Raw genomic sequence first — 26,837 nt, forward strand, 5'->3', positions numbered from 1 at the left:
ATATCTATACAACTAATATAACAATGTATTATTTATTTGAAATGATGTCAGTGTTATCGTTGTATTCTCCATTATACTTTTTCACAAGATTGGTCAAGGCCTAAAACAAAGAATAACATCAACTGCAAGTTTAACAAATGAAGCTATGTTACAAAAAAGTACATGCAAAACATAAAACATTAAAATCACATCGCCAATTACTCAACAGAATGTAATCGTATAACTAACTAATGACATTGAACAATTGACACTCATGTACTTACAAATGAATCTCACTCTAAGTCTTTGCACCCACATATTGTTTATGTAGCAATTTTAACCCATACAGCCTTTGTATAGCAATTCTGACCACTGGCAGAATGTTACACATATTTTGTGACCCATACGCAATTGAGCCAATCATAATGTACTGATCAAAGCAGCTGTTGATTTTTAACATTCAACCTAATAACCAAATGATTCGGATGTAGTTTCTTCACTTCAGGAATAGCAATATTATCTTCAACACAAGCATCAATTTTTCCAATCTGACCAAAACACAGCTGCAAATCCCTTCTTTATCATACCCTATTACAATCCATAAACAATAATAGCCTAAATCCATCATATACCCATAGTACAATTACAAGAACAGCTTAAAATCTATATACATAAAGAAATTAGGACAACAGCTGAACCAAATAATAATCATCCATATCAATAGGTAGTTTTGACCCATATCAGAATTATCATCTAATCACCACAGTAACCAAAACCCAAAAATCCAGCTTAATCACGTGCAGATAACTCGTTCAATTAATCTATTATTTAAATTTAAATAATAGGACAACCGCTAATAACCCACTTCCTTATTAGATGGTGTGTACATAGCATTTATTATTGTAATGCGAAAGTGACTAACCTCAACATCTCCATGTTATGAATGGTGTCCTATCAATATTTCTTTGGTAGATGAGCAAGACGAATCCTATGCTAGCATCATCTATAATCATCACAAAAACAAAAAACAAAACAATGATGTTCACTTATAGGATAACAAATTTTAAAGGTTCATAAAATACAAATCTAATACTGATCTATAGAAACGAATAGAGGATTTCAAACATCTTGCAATTGATCTATAGAAACGAATAGAGGATTTCAAACATCTTGCAATTGTTCAATTGTTTTATTTTTTAGATAATAGGCCAACATGCTAATAACTCAATTCCTTGTCAGATAGTGTGTACCATGGTATTTATACTACACCATAGGCCTTTATGGAGAAAATGGCGTGATTATTTAATTATTTTGAAATATAATCTCAATTAAGGATATTGAAACTAAATATTCAGAAATTGATGAATTATGGGTAGCAAGTTTAGAAAGGTTCAAAATTTCAACGTCTGTGTTAGAATTGTTGTATATTTAGATTAGTTAGAAGATGATTAGTTTTGATTTAGATGTAGTAAGTTTGTAGTGTTTAGTTGATTTGTATTGAAAGAGGGGATGTGGAGAAATTTGTGATTTAGAAGGATTTGAGTGTTTATTAATTGAAATGTCTTATGTGTTTGGTTACATCAAAATGGTGAGGCCTTATGCCTATTTATAGGCCTCATGAGTGAGTCTTAAATATTTTAATAGAAATATCTAGATTTTTAATAAATAATATCTAGATATTTTTTGTTAATAATATCTAGATATTTTGTGATTATATCTAGATATTTTTGGTTAATAATATCTAGATATTTTTTTTTTATAAATATCTTCTTCTACTAATTAATTCTAGAATAGTCTAGAAATACATTAACATTTTAACACTCCTCCTTAATGTATTTCGATGTTACTCCGAGCATGTTGCGTAAGAACTCGAACTTTGGTCTTGGTAGTGCTTTGGTGAATATGTCTGCAATCTGCTCTTCGGTCTTGCAGTATTTTAATTCAATATCTTTCTTGGCGGAGACTTCTCGCAAAAAGTGATATTTGATATCAATGTGTTTTGTTCTACCATGGAACACTGGATTCTTTGTCATCGCGATTGCAGACTTTTTGTCGCAGAATATTTGTGTAGCGTCGTCTTGTTTTTCGCCCATGTCTTCTAGAATTCTCCTTAGCCATATAGCTTGATTAGCTGAGTTTGCAGCTGCGACGTACTCGGCTTCGACTGACAATTGTGCCACTGTTTCTTGTTTCTTTGATGCCCATGAGAATACACCATATCCAAGTGTGAATGCGTATCCTGAAGTACTTCTCATGTCATCTACTGATCCAGCCCAATCACTATCTGTGTATCCATGAAGCTTCGATTCTGTAGTCGACTTGTACCATATTCCATAGTCCATGGTACCTTGCAAGTATCTTAATATTCTTTTAGAAGCTCCATAATGTATTTGAGTAGGGTTTTGCATGTACCTGGATAGCAGACTCGTTGCGTACATGATATCTGGTCTTGTAGCTGTTAGGTATAGTAGACTTCCAATGAGACTTCTGAATCTTGGAGCATCTGCTTTCTCCGATCCATCTTCTTGTCTCATCTTCTCATTGGCAACTAGTGGCGTGGCTACGGTTTTACAACCATATAGTTTAAACATTTTCAGGAGATTTTCCGTGTATTTCTTTTGGCATATAAAGATGCCTTCATTTTCTTGACTAATTTTGATTGCAAGAAAATAGCGCATCAAACCAAGGTTGCTCATCTCGAAGGTTTTCATCATTTCTTCTTTAAACTCTTGTATCATTCTCTCATTGTTTCCCGTATATTCAAGATCATCTACATACAAGGAAATAATGAGAGTGTCAGAGTTACCTTGGGTTTTGATGTAGAGTGTGGGCTCACTTTGACTCCTCCTGAACCCTGAACTTGTGAAGTAGCTATCAATGCGACTGTACCAAGCACGTGGTGCTTGTTTAAGTCCATATAAGGCTTTCTTTAGCTTTAGGACTTGATTTTCTTTTCCTTTCTGGATGAACCCTTGTGGTTGCTCTACGTATATTTCTTCTTCAAGAAATCCATTTAGAAAGGCAGATTTCACATCTAGTTGGTGAATCTTCCACCTTCGTTGAGCTGCTAATGTCACAAGTGCTCTTATAGTATCCAGTCACGCTGCAGGTGCGAAAGTTTCATTGTAGTCGACTCTAGGCTGTTGTGAATAGCCTTTAGTTACTAGCCTTGCTTTATGTTTTTGTATAGAACCATCAGGATTGAGCTTTGTTTTGTAAACCCACTTTACTCCAATAATTTCTTTATTTTCTGGAGGATCAACTAACTCCCATGTGTTGTTTTTCTCAATCATTCTGATTTCTTCATTCATAGCAGTCACCCATTCTTCATCTTTGGCTGCAACTTCATAGCTTTCAGGTTCTATAGTTGTAAAGTTGCAAGTCTCGTATATCTCTGCTAACGCTTTGACTCTTCCAGGTGTTGACTCTGAACTTGACTCGTCTTACACCAAAGGTAATCTTGTTGATGGAGAAGTTGGTGTAGCAGAGCTTGTTTCATCGGTACTTTCATGTTGTTCAGAATGCTCAACTTGTAGTGGTTGTTGGGCTAGAGTTTCCATAGATATCCGAGGCAGATATGTTTGTTTTTCAACTTTGTCCTTTTTCCAGTTCCAAGAAACTTCTTCATCAAACTCCACGTTTCGGCTGATCACGATGTTATTAGTCTTCAGGTTATAGACTCGGTAGCCTTTAGACTGTGTGCTGTAGCCCAAGAATATTCCTTTTTCTGATTTTTCTTGGAGCTTGTGACATTTTTCCTTAGGAACGTGGATGTAGCAAATACTCCCAAATACTCGCAGATGTTTCGCTGATGGTTTCCTTCTGCTCCATGCCTCAATTGGAGTCTTGTTTTCTACGGCTTCTGTGGGACATCTATTTAGTATATATACGGCCGTGTATACGGCTTCAGCCCAGAAATTGTTTGGAAGGCCTTTTTCATGTATCATCGTTTTGGCCATTTCCATTACAGTTCTATTTTTGCGTTCAGAGACACCATTTTGCTCAGGGGCATAACCAACAGTGAGTTAGCGTCTAACACCTTCGTCTTCACAAAATTTATTGAATTGTGTAGAGGTATATTCTTTTCCTCTATCACTCCTTAGTATTTTTATATAATGGCCACTACTCTTTTCTACGTAATTCTTGAATTTCTTGAATATTGTAAATACTTCCGATTTTTCACGCATGAAATACACCCACGTCATTCTAGAATAATCATCGATGAAGAGAATAAAGTACATGTTTTGATTAAGAGACGGGGTCCTCATTGGTCCACAAACGTCAGTGTGCACCAGCTCTAGTATACCTTTCGCTCTCCAAGCTTTATCACGAGTAAAAGGTTTTCGATGTTGCTTGTCCATCATACAGCTTTCACATGTGTCAGTGATCTCGTCTATGTTCGGCAAGTCTTTCATCATATTCTTCTGTCATGTGGTTGCTGCACCCACTGTCGATTAACCAAGTATCGTCCCTCTGTTTATTTGCGACATGGCAGGCATAGAATAGCTTATTTTTGTTCTCCGGTATTTCTTCACTTTATTTCGTGATGTTAGCTCGATGATTTTGTTTTAAACCAAAATCTTTTTCAAGATGCCCAAATCTTTTGCAGTTATTGCATTGTGGCTTCCCTTTGTGAAAACAATCCTTTTCCAAGTTGTTTGTCTTTTTGCAAATACCACATGGAGGGTGGCCGTTCCTTCTTTGATCGAACCCAGTTCTGGGTTTTTCTCCTCCTTTTGTTTTTTCTTCAAAATTTCTTTTCCCCCCATTATTATATTTTTGAGACCGTAATTTGAGTTTAGACTGAAAGGCACTTTCAAGTGAGTTTTCACTACGCCGACTCAGTCTAGCCTCATATGCTTCAAGAGAGCCAATTAATTCCGTTACTGACAGAGTCTCGATGTCTTTTAACTCTTCAATAGCGGTAACGACATGATCGTATTTTTCAGTCATACTGATAAGTATTTTTTCTACGGTCCTTTTATCAGTTATAGAATCTCCATAGGCATTCATTTGATTTATTATTTCCTTAATTCTAGAATAGTAATCTTTTACGGTCTCAGTGTCTTTCATATTTAAATTTTCAAAATCTCTTCTGAGAGTTAGAAGTTTGACGGATCTCACCTTGACATTTCCTTGAAATTCTTCCTGAAGGATCTTCCATGCCTCCTTGGCTGTCGTGGCTCCCATGATTAGTGGAAAGATAGACGACGTCAAGGCTTGTTGGATGTAACCTAGATCGGCAGCATTTCTTACAACATTTTTGTTGTATTTTTCCTGTTCTTCCGCGGACAGAGTTTCGTCGTCTTTTGGATTTGTAAACCCGACTTCGACAATATCCCACAAGCTTTGTGCTTGGAAATATGTCTTCATTCGGATACTCCAAAAATCATAGTTGTCTCCATCGAAGATGGGGACAGGAATATTGTATGCACCAACGGTAGTCATGGTGTACTCGAACGAATGCCCAAATAGCTCTGATACCACTTGTTAAACTTGTAGTAATTTTAGATTAATTAAATTGTGATGATTTGTTTTAGTTAGAAGTATTATAGTGTTTATATGAGGGGTGTTTTTGAAGATATAAATTAGATGGAGAAGAGTTTTTAGAAAGTTAAGTTTTATTACTCAAATTTACTTATGGTTATGTATACATCTCATTTGGAACCTCAAATGCCTATTTATAGGCAAATATGTCGGTTGCTATAGTTCTAGCAACTTCTTGATTTTTCTTACTAGATATCTTAGATATTTTAACTTGCTTAACTATCTACTAACTTCAAGTATATACTCCTAAAATATCTACTAACAAATATCTAATAATACTTAACTAGTTCTAGAGTTTTCTAGAAATACATTAACATTTTAACAGTCTGTATTTATGTAAATTATTTTTTTGATTTTAAAATTTCGGTAATCACCTAAAGAATTCCAAAAATAACTGTGGTAACAGCTGTTATGATAAATCGTTCCAACTAGTTTTCGAACCCTCTCTTCGCGCTGGGGGTTTGGTTTTCAATGTATTTTATTGAGTTTACTTTGTAAAATTATTTCGTGACTAACGATGATGTCGTTGAAGCACAACTTGAGTCGAACTAAAAGGTATAACCCGTGAAATACGTAAATGTTATTTTAAATTAACAATATATGTGCATCTCCGCGTTTCACTATGGAATTAAAAATTTTAACGCAAAATCAACGTGTATGAAAAGTACCCCAAATATTTAGCGTTTTTTAAAAAACGTCTATTTTGCGTATAGTTAGTGACATTGTGTTTCTAAAATTATTTTGAGTTTAACGATGGTGTCGGAAAAATTTAACTCGTTACGAGCGAGAAGATATGACCCGTTGAATATTTGGGTGAAGTTTATTTAACATTTTTATGAAAATAGTTATTTGACACTTGACCCCCCTTTTTGGGGGTTGATTTGAATTTTTGAAAAAAAAGTGAGGGGGCCTTCATTGGTGAAATGAAATTTGGTTAAAAAAAGGTCAAAAGATGAAATCGCCCTCGACACTATTCATCATTTTTGTCTATTAGATAATATGGTAATTATTTGTTCATTTTGAAATTTTCTAGAAGGATCCTGCTATATCAATTTGAATATTTTGAAAGAAAGAAAAAAACAATTGGATGAGAATAATAAATAAATTTCTGTCTAAAATCATGCCATTACAGCTTTAGATATTATATCCAAATAATCTAGAGATCTATGCTACCTTACATCTTTATGTAAAAGAACAATCGTTCCATTACAGCTTTGTTTCTGATCAAAATAATATAAGGAATTCAAATATATATTTTAATTGCATATACCTCTAACTGAATTAGAATACAAAGATCACATATGCTACCTTCTATAATAGATTTAAAAATAAAGATCATATATACCTGAATAACCTATATGCAGGATGAGAATTCGATGATCAGGCCACGTTTTTTCAGACATATAACACTAAGACTTATGTCGAACTTCTACTATAGATTGAATCTGTGCAGATTCCTTATACACAAACATTTAATCATATGAGGATCATGATCAATTTTAATATAATTGATTATTGGGTTTAGGGTTTAACATGTTTGAATGTATGGGTTTTGGATTAGACGATGAAACAGTTGTTGATGATCAAATCGTGAGAGAATAACATGGACGATCGTCAGAGAAAGATCGTCATATAGGTTTACGATGTATAATTCGATGTAATGAGAAAGATCGTCAGAGCTATATTGAAAGAACGATTAGGTTTTCTGATAGTTAATTGAGTGGTAGTTGTTGTAGATTACAATTAATTAAGAGGGTATTTAAGTCATTTAACTGGATGATTAGCTAATCTAGTTTTTTTGTTAGCTAATAGGCAACATGGATGGTTGTGATTAAAAGTTAGTAATAATCCTATGGTCATAAAGGTGTTAGCTTCTTTAATGATGAGAGATATTGATCCTCTTATAATATTTAAAATAGATTATAATTATTATATTATATCAATATTCAAATATGAGTTCTTTTTACAGGAGTAATTACGTTACATATGTATGCGAAATACATGTTTCAATAAAAAAGTTGTAGTGTAAGCTATTATGACAAGGAAAATAGTAATTGTGAGGAAAATTGAAAGAAGGTAGTGAGATAATAAATGTAGTTCATTTATTCTGACCAATTTAAGTATATCAATATCTTTATAAAATGACAAGTTTCATACTCAGAATATGTGGTTCTTCGGGTCATTAAACTAAATGACCTTAGCATTTACGTTCACTTAATACCTAAAACATATCATTAAAGTGGTTGGTTTAAACAAACCCGTGATTTATATAATTTATAAAAAAAAAATAAGAACTAGTACGAATCTTATTTTATATCACCATCCTGCTATTGCAGATTTTTGTTTTGTCTCAAATTTGTATATATCAAAATCAATTCGTACGAAATCTGTTTCTTTCACAATCTACTTTATATTTTTTTATTTTATTTTATATTCCTGCTGTCGATCGTAATTGCATATATAACAATCAATCGGTCTAATGATATGGAAGAAATTTAATCAAGTTTCATTATTATTATTATCAATTACAATTTTCACTTATCTGTTGTCCGATTTTAAATAAATAAATCAGAAGATCAAGCTTTCGTTATCTCAGTTCGCAACCATTTTAATCCAAAACTCGAATTCTTATTTAATTACAAATTCTATAAATGTAGTGCTGTTAGGAATATCTTACTCAAACTCTATGTAAATTTTCAAACCCCAATTCTTCGTACTGATTTTTGATTTTGGAGTCAAAGCTTTAAAGATAAAAAGTCAAAGGTGTGTTCTACAACCAAATTAACGATTTAAAGGATACTTCTGTAGAAATTGAAGATTCATAAAGTTTCTATGAATCAATTGCAACATAACTCGTGTTAAAACTTTTGTTTAAAACATTCTAAAAATTGAAATTGATGTTTGAGTTTATCTTCTTCATATTCGAGCTTCTACTTCTGTTTCTGCTTTTGCTATATTTTTTTTTTCTCTTTGCTCTGATTAATTCACAACACCATAGCAGATAGTTTAGGTTCACTTGAAAATTCTAAAACAATCATGTATTTCGATACTCTGATTAAATTGTCTGTTTACGTTTACACTTTTGAAGAAGATAAAGAACAAAAAGAAACAGAATAAGAAATGGCTTAAGAAGAGAGTTTAATCAGAAAGACAGTCACGGATGAGTGGTTAGGGAATGATTTGGGTTATCGAGAGGTCTCGAGTTTGAGGCTAGCAGTGGGCGTTTTTTTTTTAAAAGAGCCTATATCTTGAGGTAGTAATTTATTATTATTATTATTATTATTATTATTATTATTATTATTATTATTATTATTATTATTATTATTATTATTATCAATTATAATTGTTATTATTATGATTATTATTGATATTTATATTATTAGTATTATAATTATAATTATTGATATAAGTATCATAATTGTTATTATTATTATTATCATAAAAATAAGTATTATATCTATTATTATTATTATTATTACTATGAGTATTACTTATGATATTGTTATTAATTTTTAAAACTTTAATATTATTATCATTATGATGAAAAGGTTTATTATTATTATCATTATGGAAATAATAAGAATTATTATTATTTTCGTGAATATTAGTATTAGTATCTTTTTATAAATAATAGAATTGTTAATATTAACATATGTATTATTATATACCTATATCTAAAAGGTAAAGTGGAAATGAATAGTACTATTCATTTTTTCACTTTTTGCAAACTTAACCCCTTAACTTTCATTAAAATACAAATCGAACCCCCCCACTTTATACGTATATTTTTCCCCAAATTTCACAAGCTTAACCGCTTAACTTTTATTAAAATACAAATCGAACTCCCACTTTACTAACTTTTTTTTTTACTAATATTCAATTTTCACAAACTTAACCCCCTAACTTTTATTAAAATACAAATCGAACCCCCACATCTAAAAGGTAAAGTGGAAATGAATAGTACTATTCATTTTTCTACTTTTCGTAAACTTAACCCCTTAACTTTTATTAAAATACAAATCGAACCCCCCACTTTATACGTATATTTTTCCCCAAATTTCACAAGCTTAACCCCCTAACTTTTATTAAAATACAAATTGAACTCCCACTTTACTGACTTTTTTTTTTTACTAATATTCAATTTTCACAAACTTAACCCCCTAACTTTTATTAAAATACAAATCGAACCCCCACTTTATACGTAAAGTTTTTTTAAATTTCACAAACTTAACCCACTAACTTTTATTAAAATACAAATCGAACCCCCACTTTACTAACTTTTTTTTTAAATAAAACCCGAACGCTAAAAGAAGCAACTTTCACAAAAGGAACAACCCTTCAATGTTATGTCAAAAAAAATTCTTTTTTACAAAATAGATCAAGATTTTTTTTAACTCGCATTCAAAACGGAGCCCCCGGCTCGAAGCGAGGGCTCCACAACTAGTTATTTGTATTATCACGAGTATTATTATTATGTAATTACTAAAATCAGTATCATAACTATCATTAATAGAAAAATTAATATCTTTACAATTATAATTATTAATATCATTATTATTATCATCAATAGAATTATTAACATTATTATCTTATTAGTAATATTAAGTCTTATGTTTTTTATCATTTTTATCATAGTATTCCTAAAATTACTATTTTTAACAAACAAATGATATATACATATATATAAATACATTTAATACATATAACATAATGAAAAGTAATATTTTATATAACAAAATAAATATATGAAACATATATATTATTAATATAAAAAGTATATAACTAATAAATTATATATATATATATATATATATATATATATATATATATATATATATATATATACATATATATATATATATATACATATATATATATATATATATATATATATATATATATATATATATATATATATATATATTATTCGATTACAACTATGTATATTAATAAATATACAAATGATATAGGTTCGTGAATCCGAGGCCAACCCTGCATTGTTCAATGTCGTCATATGTATTTTTACTACAAAATATAGTATTGTGAGTTTCATTTGATTCCCTTTTACTCTTTACATTTTTGGGACTGAGAATACATGCGCTGTTTTTATAACTGTTTCCTAAATGCTTTTGAGATATATTTTTGAACTGAGAATACATGAACTGCTTCTATAAACGTTTGACGAAATAGACACAAATATTCAAAACTACATTTTATGATAGAATTATTTGGATTCAGAGGTTCGATTTCTATAAAGATTGTATTATCGACCATTGGTGAGATGATTTCGTCATTGCGCTACGCGTTAGCTACCGATATGGTTCGATTTAGTAGTTAGTAACGGTGAGATGATTTCTTCATTGAACTACGCGTTAGCTACCGTTTTAACTACCATCGGTGAGATAATTTCGTCATTGCACTACGCGTTAGCCACCGATGTATTGTATTGTATTGTATTGTATTATAGTCGACTTTGTAGTTGGTAACAGAGGGATGATTTTGCATTGCGTACGCATTAGCCCCCGTTTCAGCTACCCTCGGAGGGATGATTTTGCATTGCGTACACATTAGGCCCCATTGTAAGAATTATATTGTATTAACTACCATGGTGAGATGATTTTGTCATTGTACTACGCATTAGCTACCGTTGGTGAGTTGTTTGAAAGGTTTCGGTGTTCTTCATATGAATGATTTTACAGCAGGAATAGACCTGCACAGATTGTTTTCTAATTATGAGTATCTTGTGGTCTATTATATTATTGAAAATGATTGATTATGAAAAACTAATGAACTCACCAACCTTTTGGTTGACACTTGAAAGCATGTTTATTCTCAGGTATGAAGGAAATCTTTCGATGTGCATTTGCTCATTTTAGAGATATTACTTGGAGTCATTCATGACATATTTCAAAAGACGTTGCATTCGAGTCGTTGAGTTCATCAAGATTATTATTAAGTCAATTATAGTTGGATATATTATGAAATGGTATGCATGCCGTCAACTTTCGATGTAATGAAAGATTGTCTTTTCAAAAATGAATGCAATGTTTGTAAAATGTATCATATAGAGGTCAAGTACCTCGCGATGTAATCAATTGTAATGTATTCGTCCGGATGGATTAGGACGGGTCATGAAAGTTTGTATCAAAGCGGTGGTCTTAGCAAACCAGGTCTTGCATTAGTGTGTCTAACTAATAGTCATTAGGATACATTAATGAGTCTGGACTTCGACCGTGTCTGCATGTCAAAAGTGTTGCTTATCATTTCTAGTCGGAAATCATCTGCTTATCATCCTTAAAGTCTAGACACGTCTTACTGTCTCTAATGCATAGACATTGTATAGATAAATTCATATCTTAGCGTATCTATTATTGTTACCTTTACCTGACAGTTTTCGTAGATTTCTCCGTAACTTATGGGATTTTAGTATTATATATGCATATGTAAATTATGTATTGCAGGGTACTAATCTACATCCTATAATCTATTTCTTATCGAAAATCCTTCATCTGATTATACGAGATGAATCCCTCAACCAGTTCGAATTCCTCGGATTCTGACAGCTATTCCGATATGGAGTTTCACCTAAGCTCCGAAAGCAGTGTCACCAGAATGAATCAACCAATCATACATCCCCAATTCACCTGATGGGTTCATAGTCGACTTAATCAATGGAGACAAGAAGAAGGTGATCCTTTTCATCAATCGAAATCACCTCTTGGCAAAGAACCTGAAGCACTTACCGTCGAACCTATTCGTAATACCATTTTCTCTCTCATTTCCGGAGTATCTCGCCACGACTATATCACAAGTCAGATTCTAAACCTTATTCATTCGCTCATTCCTACCGACAATCATCCCAGAGTAATAAAGCCAACGAGCTTCGCGCCCGAGTTGTAGCCTTGTGATAATGCTAAAAACGAACATATATTTCATAGCATTATCCCTCAAGAAAGACAAGCTTTTAGTTGCAATTGTTCTATTTACAAGTGATATTCGTTTAAATAATAAAAGGTGAAGACAAAAGACAGATTCGATGAATTGAAGATGCAAACGACCAAAAAGCTCAAAAGTACAAAATACAATCAAAATGGTTCCAATTATTGATGAGAAACGTCTCAAAATTACAAGAGTACAAGACGCGAAACTCAAAGTACAAGATATTAAATTGTACGCAAGGACGTTCGAAAATCCGAAACCGGGACCAGAGTCAACTCTCAACGCTCGACGCAACGGACTAAAAATTACAAGTCAACTATGCACATAAATATAATATAATATTTAAATAATTCTTATAATTATTTATATATTTTATTTATTTATTAAAACGTCGACAAACAAGAAAACAAAGAATTGTGAGCTGTTACCTACCACCATGCGAATGCATGGCCTGGAGGCACAAAAGCCATGCGATCGCATGGCCCTGAAATCCAGGCCACATTACTATAAAAAGGCAGTTTGTCGAACGAAATAAAGATATATATCCATCCATCCCTCTATCTATATACGTAAATATATATATATATATTATATTTTAATTTTAATTTTAATTTTAAATTCTAATAACAAGGGTATGTTAGCGAATGTTGTAAGGGTGTAAGTCGAAATTCTGTCCGTGTAACGCTACGCTATTTTTAATCACTGTAAGTTATGGTTAATGTTATTTTTAATTTAATGTCTCGTAGCTAAGTTATTATTATGCTTATTTAAGACGAAGTAATTGTGATGTTGGGCTAAATACTAAAATTGGGTAATTGGGCTTTGTACCATAATTGGGGTTTGGACAAAAGAACGACACTTGTGGAAATTAGACTATGGGCTATTAATAGGCTTTATATTTGTTTAACTAAATGATAGTTTGTTAATTTAATGTAATGATTTACAATTGGACGTACCTATAAATAACCATATACACTCGATCGGACACGATGGGCGGGATATTTATATGTACGAATAATCGTTCATTTAACCGGACACGGGAATGGATTAATAGTTAATAGACTTATTAAAACAGGGGTGAAATTATGTACAAGGACACTTGGCGTAATTGTTAACAAAGTATTAAAACCTTGGGTTACATGCAGTCGATATCTCGGTGTAATTATTAAACAAAGTATTAAAACCTTGTTACAGTTTAAGTCCCCAATTAGTTGGAATATTTGACTTCGGATATAAGGATAATTTGACGAGGACACTCGCACTTTAAATTTATGACTGATGGACTGTTATGGACAAAAACCAGACGAACATATTAAATAATCCAGGACAAAGGACAATTAACCCATGGGAATAAACTAAAAATCAACACGTCGAACATCATGATTACGGAAGTATAAATAAGCATAATTCTTTTATTTCATATTTAATTGCACTTATAATTATCCTACTTTTATTTATTGTTATTGTATTTAATTGCACTTTTAATTATCACAATTTTATTTTATCGCACTTTTATTTATCGCAATTTCATTATCGTTATTTACTTTACGCTTAAAATTAAGTTATATTTATATATTTTACATTAGGTTTTAATTGCAACTAAAGTTTTAAAATCGAAAAACCGGTCATTAAACGATAAAAACCCTCTTTTATAATAATAATATTACTTATATATATATTTGTATTTTTATAATTTAAAACTAATATAGCGTTAAGCTTTTTTAATTTTCCCTGTGGACGAACCGGACTTACTAAAAACTACACTACTGTAAGATTAGGTACACTGCCTATAAGTGTTGTAGCAAGGTTTAGGTATATCCATTCTATAAATAAATAAATATCTTGTGTAAAATTGTATCATATTTAATAGTATTTCGTTGTAAAAATAATACTATTTCATATACCCCTCGCATAACATCACCTTGGAAAATATGGTGCAAAATTTACCAGCTTCAGCACCAACAGTACCACCAACAACCCAAGTTTCAACATCACATGCCTCAACATCTCATTTTGTACCCGAGTATAATCTTCATTCTACGTATCGTTCTACATCCTTGATCTTCATTCGACATGATGATTATGTAATCTCTATTGTTTACAGATTATATATTCTTGTTCTAACGGTAAATCAAATGAGTTTAATATCATATTAACTCATTAAATCCACGATTACATCTGAAGAAAATATATATGTTTTCATAAAGATTGTAATTAAAAATTCTTCTGTACAAACTGTTAATGGTGAAAATATTTTAACGAGTAGGTAATACCTGAGAAATATTTAGATTTCACATTAATAAGTTACACTGTACATTCTTCGAATCTGATTCAACAGTCATTTACTATCCTACTTACATCTACAAGATATACGAATCCGTTCACCACAAACGACCTTAACCCTCAGAAGTTTGATGATAAAGAATAGTATGTTGGAAAAACTCAGAAAATTTGGTACTAAAAAACAGATGGAGCAAACCATGAAGGAGACCAAGGCCAAATACAAAGACCATACCATATATTCAAAGAAACCAGGTAATTCTGGATCCGATGAAATCTTCAACGAATATCTTTCTTCGTACTCATGTTAAAATCTTGCGGAAAATCTTTCTTCATCAACCATCGAACTTAGAAATTCCAAAATATCATCATAAATATCTTCGATATTTCTGAAGATATTTTCATAAATATCCTCATCTGAAATTATTAATCTCTTCGTGCTATCTATATTACATCATAAAGGAAACTACTTTAGTTTCTAAATTTCTTTAAAATTTAAGTTTGAATTATGAGTGATTTTGAAGTAGTGTTGGAAATTGATGCATGAGTTAGTATAATATAATGACACTTGATCAACGTGATTATATTACAGTAAGTCATGCTGAGTTTCTAATGGAACATGATGATTCACAGATCATAATGTCATCATGTACCATATTACACGACTCTTACGTTCTACCTAATCTATAAACATATCGAGAACATATCTTCATGATAGTTTTATCTTTTCTCTTGAAATCTGGTGACTTAACCAATTAAGATCGTGCTATTACGATTCCTTCTTATAACATTAGCTATGTTCATCCTGATATTCATATCTACGAAATTCTGGACCATTATTCGCTTGACTTAAAGTCGGGAAGAGAAAACAAAAGTATGGAACTCCGAAATATAAGGGAAATGGAGAGGGTGGATTTATAGTGAAATATTCGACAGAACAATCAAAACAGATTATCGTATTTAACCAAAGAAAATCCTAATTTCCTTAATTACCGAAGAAACAAATCTTATTACGAAGATTTTCTCTAAATTCCTTGAATTTCAGAAATCCATAGTGACTACGTCAAAAAGTTAAATATCAATCTCAATCTTTTGTGACAGTTTCACTCGTACGATTCAAGTAACCAAATCGTTTTATCTATATTACTCAATAATGATAAAACTCTATTTATCAACTCATATTGGTCATGAAAATATTTTATTGTTAGCCATGATCACCCCAATCAAATTTTGAGACGAAATTTCTTTAACGGGTAGGTACTTTGACGACCCGGAAATTTCTGACCAAATTTAAACTTAGTTTTTATATGGTTTCGACTTCATAAGCAAAGTCTATTTAATTGAATCTCAAAAATTTTAAACTATTTCATGAAATCATTTACCCTTTGACTATTCCCGACGAGTCACGAACAATTTTGTGCAAATAAATATGTGAATAAATGTATAAATATAAGTATATATATGTTAATTTGAATTAGTACTATCTAATCATTTGAATTAAATATGTAAAGTAATATATAAAATAATTAGGATGATATTAAAAATTAATATATATATATATATATATATATATATATATATATATATATATATATATATATATATATATATACATTCTGTACACAATTAATATTAAATGTTGTAATATAAATACTAAATATTCAAAGGTGTTATTATATAATATAAGTATTACTTAATTAATAATATGTAATATTATTATACTAAATTTAATTACAAGTCTGAATATAATTGTTATATTAAAATTAATACCATTACTTCCATTATTATGAATAATGTTAATATTAATATTGACAATTGTAATACTAATAATATTACTTCTAATATAAAATATATAAATGTAAAGATATATAATAATTAGCTATAATATATGATAAATGGTAAGATATAAATTGTAAAAAAATAAACGATATAATAACAATTAAGTTGTTATTAAATATAACAACAGATTTCTTTACATATTTATTATTAGGTGTGTGTTAAAAATGTAAAAGTTATATTTTAATTTCCTTTATAATTAACAATCATTAGTGGCATTATCAATAATAATATTATTGTTATCATCTCATATTATTATCATTTGTTATTAGTATTATTATGTTTATCATTGTTATTGATAAAATTATCATATTATCAAATTATCATTTTTATTATTATCAATATTATTATTATTATTATTAGAAAATAATACAATTTATTATGATTATCATTAATAATATTATGATTATCATTTTTATTCTTTTTGGTATCATTATTATTTATTATTAATGTAATTAGTATTATAATTATTAATATATGTATTAATTATTAATAGTAATTTAATTATATAATTTATAAAAAAAAATAAGAACTAGTACGAATCTTGTTTTATATCACCATCCTGCTATTGCAGATTTTTGTTTTGTCTCAAATTTGTATATATCAAAATCAATTCATACGAAATCTGTTTCTTTCACAATCTACTTTATATTTTTTTATTTTATTTTATATTCCTGTTGTCGATCGTAATTGCATATATAACAATCAATCGGTCTAATGATATGGAAGAAATTTAATCAAGTTTCATTATAATTATTATCAATTACAATTTTCAATTATCTGTTGTCCGATTTTAAATAAATAAATCATAAGATCAAGCTTTTGTTATCTCAGTTCGCAACCATTTTAATCCAAAACTCGAATTCTTATTTAATTACAAATTCTATAAATGTAGTGCTGTTAGGAATATCTTACTCAAACTCTATGTAAATTTTCAAACCCCAATTCTTCGTACTGATTTTTGATTTTGGAGTCAAAGCTTTAAAGATAAAAAGTCAAAGGTGTGTTCTACAACCAAATTAACGATTTAAAGGATACTTCTGTAGAAATTGAAGATTCATAAAGTTTCTATGAATCAATTGCAACATAACTCGTGTTGAAACTTTTGTTTAAAACACTCTAAAAATTGAAATTGATGTTTGAGTTTATCTTCTTCATATTCGAGCTTCTACTTCTGTTTTTGCTTTTGCTATAATTTTTTTTTTCTCTTTGCTCTGATTAATTCACAACGCCATAGTAGATAGTTTAGGTTCGCTTGAAAATTCTAAAACAATCATGTATTTCGATACTCTGATTAAATTGTCTGTTTACGTTTACACTTTTGAAGAAGATAAAGAACAAAAAGAAACAGAATAAGAAATGGCTTAAGAAGAGAGTTTAATCAGAAAGACAGTCACGGATGAGTGGTTAGGGAATGATTTGGGTTATCGAGAGGTCTCGAGTTTGAGGCTAGCAGTGGGCGTTTTTTTTTTTAAAAAGAGCCTATATCTTGAGGTAGTAATTTATTATTATTATTATTATTATTATTATTATTATTATTATTATTATTATTATTATTATTATTAATTATAATTGTTATTATTATGATTATTATTGATATTGTTATTATTAGTATTATAATTATAATTATTGATATAAGTATCATAATTGTTATTATTATTAATATCATAAAAATAAGTATTATATCTATTATTATTATTATTATTATTATTATTATTATTATTATTATTACTATGAGTATTACTTATGATATTGTTATTAATTTTTAAAACTTTAATATTATTTTCATTATGATGAAAAGGTTTATTATTGTTATCATTATGGGAATAATAAGAATTATTATTATTATTTTCGTGAATATTAGTATTAGTATCTTTTTATAAATAATAGAATTGTTAATATTAACATAAGTATTATTATTTGTATTATCACGAGTATTATTATTATGTAATTGCTAAAATCAGTATCATAACTATCATTAATAGAAAAATTAATATCTTTACAATTATAATTATTAATATCATTATTATTATCATCAATAAAATTATTAGTAACATTATTATATTATTAGTAATATTAAGTCTTATGATTTTTATCATTTTTATCATAGTATTCCTAAAATTACTATTTTTATCAAACAAATGATATATACATATATAAAAATACATTTAATACATATAACATAATGAAAATTAATATTTTATATAACAAAATAAATATATGAAACATATATATTATTAATATAAAAAGTATATAACTAATAAATTTATATATATATATATATATATATATATATATATATATATATATATATATATATATATATATATATATATATATTATTCGATTACAACTATGTATATTAATAAATATACAAATGATATAGGTTCGTGAATCCGAGGCTAACCCTGCATTGTTCAATGTCGTCATATGTATTTTTACTACAAAATACAGTATTGTGAGTTTCATTTGATTCCCTTTTACTCTTTACATTTTTGGGACTGAGAATACATGCGCTGTTTTTATAACTGTTTCCTAAATGTTTTTGAGATATATTTTTGAACTGAGAATACATGAACTGCTTCTATAAACGTTTGACGAAATAGACACAAATATTCAAAACTACATTCTATGATAGAATTATTTGGATTCTTAATTTTTAGTTCCTCTTTAAGTTTCGACGCGCTACTTTCTTATTTTTTTTTTCTACCATTTATTTTTCGACATTTTTCGACGCGCAATCTTTTTCTTTCTTATTTCTCGCCGCTCTAGTTTTTAGGACTTAGATTTTTTTCTATTTCTTATCTAAAATTTCTTTAAATTTAAACAAAAAATTATTTTAAGTGGTTAAATTGATAGACATCAAAATTTTCTAGTTCGTAGTAATAGTTGGATTTGTACGTAGACCGGGTTATTGGATCCAAACAGTACTCAATTATATTGAGACCAAACGAATCCTGCCCCTCTGCTGCATCTTTTGGCTATTCGAAACGTGGGCAAAATCAAAAAAGTCTATTAATTGGATAACTTATATAATTTTTCTTTCTTTTTAAAAACTAATAGGATATTCGGTGAATGCACCGAGCAAAACGTTCACCACCTTTTGTGCGTTCACCACCTGTAACCTGTAGTGACCCGAACTTTTCCATGTTTATATATATTAATTAAGATTGATATTTACATGATTAAATGTTTCCAACATGTTAAGCAATCAAACTTGTTAAGACTTGATTAATTGAAATATGTTTCATATAGACAATTGACCACCCAAGTTGACCGGTGATTCACGAACGTTAAAACTTGTAAAAACTATATGATGACATATATATGGATATATATATATAGTTAACATGATACTATGATAAGTAAACATATCATTAAGTATATTAACAATGAACTACATATGTAAAAACAAGACTACTAACTTAATGATTTTTAAACGAGACATATATGTAACGATTATCGTTGTAAAGACATTTAATGTATATATATCATATTAAGAGATATTCATACATGATAATATCATGATAATATAATAATTTAAAATCTCATTTGATATTATAAACATTGGGTTAACAACATTTAACAAGATCGTTAACCTAAAGGTTTCAAAACAACACTTACATGTAACGACTAACGATGACTTAACGACTTAGTTAAAATGTATATACATGTAGTGTTTTAATATGTATTTATACACTTTTGAAAGACTTCAATACACTTATCAAAATACTTCTACTTAACAAAAATGCTTACAATTACATCCTCGTTCAGTTTCATCAACAATTCTACTCGTATGCACCCGTATTCGTACTCGTACAATACACAGCTTTTAGATGTATGTACTATTGGTATATACACTCCAATGATCAGCTCTTATCAGCCCATGTGAGTCACCTAACACATGTGGGAACCATCATTTGGCAACTAGCATGAAATATCTCATAAAATTACAAAAATATGAGTAATCATTCATGACTTATTTACATGAAAACAAAATTACATATCCTTTATATCTAATCCATACACCAACGACCAAAAACACCTACAAACACTTTCATTCTTCAATTTTCTTCATCTAATTGATCTCTCTCAAGTTCTATCTTCAAGTTCTAGTGTTCTTCATAAATTTCAAAAGTTCTAGTTTCATAAAATCAAGAATACTTTCAAGTTTGCTAGCTCACTTCCAATCTTGTAAGGTGATCATCCAACCTCAAGAAATCTTTGTTTCTTACAGTAGGTTATCATTCTAATACAAGGTAATAATCATATTCAAACTTTGGTTCAATTTCTATAACTATAACAATCTTATTTCAAGTGATGATCTTACTTGAACTTGTTTTCGTGTCATGATTCTGCTTCAAGAACTTCGAGCCATCCAAGGATCCGTTGAAGCTAGATCCATTTTTCTCTTTTCCAGTAGGTTTATCCAAGGAACTTAAGGTAGTAAGGATATTCATAACATCATTCGATTCATATATATAAAGCTATCTTATTCGAAGGTTTAAACTTGTAATCACTAGAACATAGTTTAGTTAATTATAAACTTGTTCGCAAATAAAAGTTAATTCTTCTAACTTGACTTTTAAAATCAACTAAACACATGTTCTATATCTATATGATATGCTAACTTAATGATTTAAAACCTGAAAACACAAAAAACGCCGTAAAACCGGATTTACGCCGTCGTAGTAACACCGCGGGCTGTTTTGGGTTAGTTAATTAAAAACTATGATAAACTTTGATTTAAAAGTTGTTATTCTGGGAAAATGATTTTTATTATGAACATGAAACTATATCCAAAAATTATGGTTAAACTCAAAGTGGAAGTATGTTTTCTAAAATGGTCATCTAGACGTCGTTCTTTCGACTGAAATGACTACCTTTACAAAAAACGACTTGTAACTTATTTTTCCAACTATAAACCTATACTTTTTCTGTTTAGATTCATAAAATAGAGTTCAATATGAAACCATAGCAATTTGATTCACTCAAAACGAATTTAAAATGAAGAAGTTATGGGTAAAACAAGATTGGATAATTTTTCTCATTTTAGCTACGTGAAAATTGGTAACAAATCTATTCCAACCATAACTTAATCAACTTGTATTGTATATTATGTAATCTTGAGATACCATAGACACGCATACAATGTTTCGACCTATCATGTCGACACATCTATATATATTTCGGAACAACCATAGACACTCTATATGTGAATGTTGGAGTTAGCTATACAGGGTTGAGGTTGATTCCAAAATATATATAGTTTGAGTTGTGATCAATATTGAGATACGTATACACTGGGTCGTGGATTGATTCAAGATAATATTTATCGATTTATTTCTGTACATCTTACTGTGGACAACTAGTTGTAGGTTACTAACGAGGACAGCTGACTTAATAAACTTAAAACATCAAAATATATTAAAAGTGTTGTAAATATATTTTGAACATACTTTGATATATATGTATATATTGTTATAGGTTCGTGAATCAACCAGTGGCCAAGTCTTACTTCCCGATGAAGTAAAAATCTGTGAAAGTGAGTTATAGTCCCACTTTTAAAATCTAATATTTTTGGGATGAGAATACATGCAGGTTTTATAAATGATTTACAAAATAGACACAAGTACGTGAAACTACATTCTATGGTTGAATTATCGAAATCGAATATGCCCCTTTTTATTAAGTCTGGTAATCTAAGAATTAGGGAACAGACACCCTAATTGACGTGAATCCTAAAGATAGATCTATTGGGCCTAACAAACCCCATCCAAAGTACCGGATGCTTTAGTACTTCGAAATTTATATCATATCCGAAGGGTGTCCCGAAATGATGGGGATATTCTTATATATATGCATCTTGTTAATGTCGGTTACCAGGTGTTCACCATATGAATGATTTTTATCTCTATGTATGGGATGTGTATTGAAATATGAAATCTTGTGGTCTATTGTTACGATTTGATATATATAGGTTAAACCTATAACTCACCAACATTTTTGTTGACATGTAAAGCATGTTTATTCTCAGGTGAATACTAAGAGCTTCCGCTGTTGCATACTAAAATAAGTACAAGATTTGGAGTCCATGCTTGTATGATATTGTGTAAAAACTGCATTCAAGAAACTGATTTCGATGTAAAATATTTGTATTGTAAACCGTTATGTAATGGTCGTGTGTAAATAGGATATTTTAGATTATCATTATTTGATAATCTACGTAAAGCTTTTTAAACCTTTATTTATGAAATAAAGGTTATGGTTTGTTTTAAAAATGAATGCAGTCTTTGAAAAACGTCTCATATAGAGGTCAAAACCTCGAAACGAAATCATTAATATGGAACGTTTTTAATCAATAAGAACGGGACATTTCAGTTGGTATCCGAGCGTTGGTCTTAGAGAACCAGAAAATTTGCATTAGTGTGTCTTATCGAGTTTGTTAGGATGCATTAGTGAGTCTGGACTTCGACCGTGTTTTCTTTAAAAATGATTGCTTAACATTTTTGTTGGAAACTATATATTTTTAACATATGAATATTATGTGATATATTAATCTCTTAACGTGTTTGATATTATGTGATAGATGTATACCTCTAGAACAAGTCCCATTGACTCACCTAATAATAATGAAGAGTCAAATGTAAATTGGAATGATTCGTGGACTGATTCACAAGTTCCCGAAGAGGAACCGGAAGAAGAGTCGGAACCGGAAGAAGAATCGAAACCGGAAGAAGAATCGGAACCGGAAGAAGAAATAGAACCGGTGGGGGAAATAATAAAACGGTTAAGTAAAAGAGAATCCTCAACCAACCGACCAAGGTTAATTATGGTCAATGGTGTTTCCGCCAAGGAAGCAAAATATTGGGAGGATTACCAATTCTCCGATGAATCGGATTCCGACGAGAATTCCGATGATGTTATAGAAATTACCCCAACTGAATTTAAAAAGGCAAAAGAAAATAATAAGGGAAAGGGCATAAAAATAGAGAAATCTAATTCCAACCCCGATGAACTTTATATGTATCGTCAACCCCCGAAGTCCTTAAGTTGTAACAATGACCCGGGAACCTCTAAACCACCAGGTTTTTCTAAACCAATGTGGACAACGATGGCTCGTATTAGGGGAACATCATATATCCCTAAAAACTTGGCAAAACGAACCAAAACCGAACAAGAAGAAACGAGCGAGTCGGAATAAGATAGTTGTATTTGTGTGGTGTAATATATGTAATATAGTGTGCTTATGCTTTATGATATATGTAAAAATTGCTTGTATTAATAAGTATTTTTTTTATGAATCTAACTCTTGTCTATTTTACAGTATAAAAACACAAAATGGATAGACAACCCAATATTTTAAGAGACCTACCAGGAGACATGATTGATGAAATCTTGTCTAGAGTCGGTCAGAATTCCTCGGCACAACTATTTAAGGCGAGATCAGTTTGTAAGACATTCGAAGAATGTTCCAAGAATGCCTTGGTTTATAAAAGGCTTTCGTTCGAAAGATGGGGGATATCACATTGGGAAATCCATAAGTTACGATGTGTTTACTTTGACGCATATATTGCGGGGAACCCAAATGCTATTTTACGCAACGGGTTAAGAAATTATTTTGACTCAGTATATCCGAATATAGGACTTCGTGATTTAGAAAAAGTGGCTAACATGCAACATAAAGAAGCATGTTATGCTTACGGGTTAGTAATGTTCGCTTCTCACCAAAGTGAGAACAAGAACATCGGGCTACAACTATTAAACAAAACGTTCCCACAAGTGACAGAGTCGGTAATTGGGGTAAGAAATGAGGTTTTTAGATTGTTACGGGACTGTTGGACATTACGTAACCCTCGTCCCTTTGACGACGTTACAACACGCTGTCTTATCAACGGCCATAACGGTTATGTTCCACAAGACCAAGGATGGGAAGTAATCCTAGTAAAACCAGAATGCATGACTTGTTTCTGGACGTATGAATTACGTGTCTTTATTGCCTTTGCTGAACGACTTGTGTACTAGCTAGAATTATCTTCACAACTATCTTGTATCAAATTTATTGTGTGCTATATTTCATGCTATATGTAAAATAAGCGGTATTGTAAGTTTGTAAAATATTGTGTAAAAGTTTGAACGCGAAATATTATTATAATCAGTTTTTCATATAGAATTATAGTAGTTGAATTGTATATTAGCTACTAAGTATGAACTTAACGGGTAGGTACTACCCGAATTTAAACTTATAAAACGCTAATATGAAGAAAAAGCTTTTATAAATGAGTTCATATTATGCTACGAAATACTATTAACTACTCTTAATATTCTGTATGATTAACTTGTTCCATTTGACTATTTTAAAGGAAATGGCACCGACTACTCGACACACTGTGAATATGAATGAAGAGGAATTCCGTACTTTTCTAGCTTCAAACATAGCCGCAGTACAGGCTGCGCTACATACCAACAATAACCTTGGATCTAGCAGTACAGGAAATCGTGTAGGATGCACCTACAAAGAATTCACTGCCTGCAAACCTTTGGAATTTGATGGAACCGAAGGACCGATCGGATTGAAACGGTGGACCGAGAAGGTTGAATCGGTGTTTGCCATAAGTAAGTGTACTGAAGAGGACAAAGTGAAGTACGCTACGCATACCTTCACAGGTTCTGCGTTAACATGGTGGAATACCTATCTAGAGTAAGTGGGACAAAACGATGCGTACGCACTACCGTGGTCAGCATTCAAGCACTTGATGAACGAGAAGTACCGTCCCAGAACCGAGGTCAATAAGCTCAAGACAGAACTTAGAGGGTTACGAACCCAAGGATTTGATATTACCACGTACGAAAGACGATTCACAGAATTGTGCCTATTATGTCCGGGAGCATTCGAAGACGAGGAAGAGAAGATCGACGCGTTTGTGAAAGGATTACCGGAAAGAATCCAAGAAGATATAAGTTCACACGAGCCCGCCTCCATACAACAGGCATGTAGAATGGCTCACAAACTAGTGAACCAGATTGAAGAAAGAATTAAAGAACAGACTGCTGAAGAGGCCAATGTGAAGCAAGTCAAAAGAAAGTGGGAGGAAAACGGTGATAAGAATCACCAATACAACAACAACAGCAATTACAACAATAATCGCAACAATTATCCCAACAATCGCAACATCAATCGCAACTACAACAAACGGCCCAACAACAACAACAACAATAACAACAACAACAACAACAACAACAACAACAACAACAACAACAACAACAACAACAACAACAATAACAACAACAACAACAACAACAACAACAACAACAACAACAACAGTAACTACAACAATCATCCCAACAACAATAATAACTGCAACAACAATAACAACAATCAGAAGCAGCTATGCCAAAGGTGTGAAAAGTATCACTCGGGGTTTTGCACCAAATTTTGCAACAAGTGTAAAAGAAATGGTCATAGCGCAGCGAAGTGTGAGGTCTACGGACCAGGGGTTAATAGAACGAAAGGAACAAATGGTGTCAGAACGAGTAATGGCGGAGCAAGTAGTGTCGGAGCAAGTTATGCCAATGTAGTTTGTTATAAATGTGGAAAAGCGGGCCACATTATTAGAAATTGCCCGAACCAGGAGAACACGAATGGACAAGGCCGCGGAAGAGTTTTCAATATTAATGCGGCAGAGGCACAGGAAGACCCAGAGCTTGTTACGGGTACGTTTCTTATTGACAATAAATCTGCTTACGTTTTATTTGATTCGGGTGCGGATAGAAGCTATATGAGTAGAGATTTTTGTGCTAAATTAAGTTGTCCATTGACGCCTTTGGATAGTAAATTTTTACTCGAATTAGCAAATGGTAAATTAATTTCAGCAGATAATATATGTCGGAATCGAGAAATTAAACTGGTTAGCGAAATATTTAAGATTGATTTGATACCAGTAGAGTTAGGGAGTTTTGATGTGATAATCGGTATGGACTGGTGGAAAGAAGTGAAAGCAGAGATCGTTTGTTACAAAAATGTAATTCGCATTATACGAGAAAAAGAAAAACCCTTAATGGTGTACGGAGAAAAGGGCAACACGAAGCTACATATTATTAGTAATTTGAAGGCACAAAAACTAATAAGAAAAGGTTGCTATGCTATTCTAGCACACGTCGAGAAAGTACAAACTGAAGAAAAGAGCATCAATGATGTTCCCATTGCAAAAGAATTTCCCGATGTATTTTCGAAAGAATTACCGGGATTACCCCCA

This window comes from Rutidosis leptorrhynchoides, chromosome 4, assembly GCF_046630445.1.
Source record: "Rutidosis leptorrhynchoides isolate AG116_Rl617_1_P2 chromosome 4, CSIRO_AGI_Rlap_v1, whole genome shotgun sequence".
NCBI lineage: Eukaryota > Viridiplantae > Streptophyta > Magnoliopsida > Asterales > Asteraceae > Rutidosis > Rutidosis leptorrhynchoides.